The sequence below is a fragment of the Danio aesculapii genome, chromosome 11, assembly GCF_903798145.1.
Source record: "Danio aesculapii chromosome 11, fDanAes4.1, whole genome shotgun sequence".
In the NCBI taxonomy this organism is placed as follows: domain Eukaryota; kingdom Metazoa; phylum Chordata; class Actinopteri; order Cypriniformes; family Danionidae; genus Danio; species Danio aesculapii.
Genome location: NC_079445.1, coordinates 45184474 through 45185645, shown reverse-complemented (window position 1 = coordinate 45185645; position 1172 = coordinate 45184474).

The following is a 1172-nucleotide window of genomic DNA, read 5'->3' as shown; positions in this document are numbered from 1 at the left end:
TTCATGGCAGCTGCATTTTGTTCACAATCCGCCGTCTGTAAACTCTATATAAACCAAACCTGCCTTTTCCAGTTGTGTGTCTGCCTGAGCTTTATTTCAGTGTCATTATGCATTATTCCTGACCGCCGTCTAGTGTTAAATATTCATCAGGTGTTGATTTTGAGGTTATTAATAATGATTTAATGCTGATGTGCTGTGTTTTCTAGCTCTGATCTGTCAATGTTTTCTCCATTTGATCTCGACAGGCAGAGAATAAGAGAATCAGTGCTTTTAATTGCACAACATTTCATCATGCAAACCTCTGCTGAACTTTATATGATTCATTATTGGCCTAATGTAGTTTTTGTGCATTTTAAAATGTGTTTAAAGCTTATAATGTAATTAATATATTATAATATGATCATATCTGAGATGATGAACATCATATTAGGAATGCCCAAATCATATTTTTAACCCAAAATCAAAATGAACGTCTTAAATTGTAAATTAAAGCAAGTTTAAGACAATTGAATTTTTTTAAAGATGTAATAAATAAATAAATCTGATCTGAAGTGTGGTAAATATTCCTGAATGTTTTAATTTAATAGAGTTGAATGGGAGAATTTAATCTTTAGTTTCTTTATTTGGAAACAAATATTAAATTCTCCCATTAAAACCTAGATTTAAGACAGACATGCCCAAATTAAATGCATCAAATAAAAATACATCTTTATAATGTAATGCATTTGATTTGTGGATGCAGGGGCGTAGCGGACATTTTAAAATTGGGATCATATGTTCATATAATTATTAATCACCTGTTTCTAAATGGTCGGTCTCTAAAAGTGAGGGGGACGGACAAACAGGGTGAGTGAAGGTGCGGTCACACTTGACTTTTCCTTCCATACACTTCCATTCATACGCACGCGAATGCGTCAGACCGGAAACGCGGGGTCATGCGTCGAGTTTCGCAGGTTGCTGCGGTGCAAAGTTCAAGCTTGGTGAACTCTGACCTGCGAAATCGCATCACTTGACTGTGTGAGACCATCGAGGATCAAAACAGGACCTCTCTGAACAGAAATTTAAAGCATGGAGCAATCGCTGGCTTTTTTTAATGTCTAATCATCTTGTTTAATCCCGCCCCTTTTCGCAGCACCGCACGACAGAATTTCGCACACACAAAGCCCGGTGTG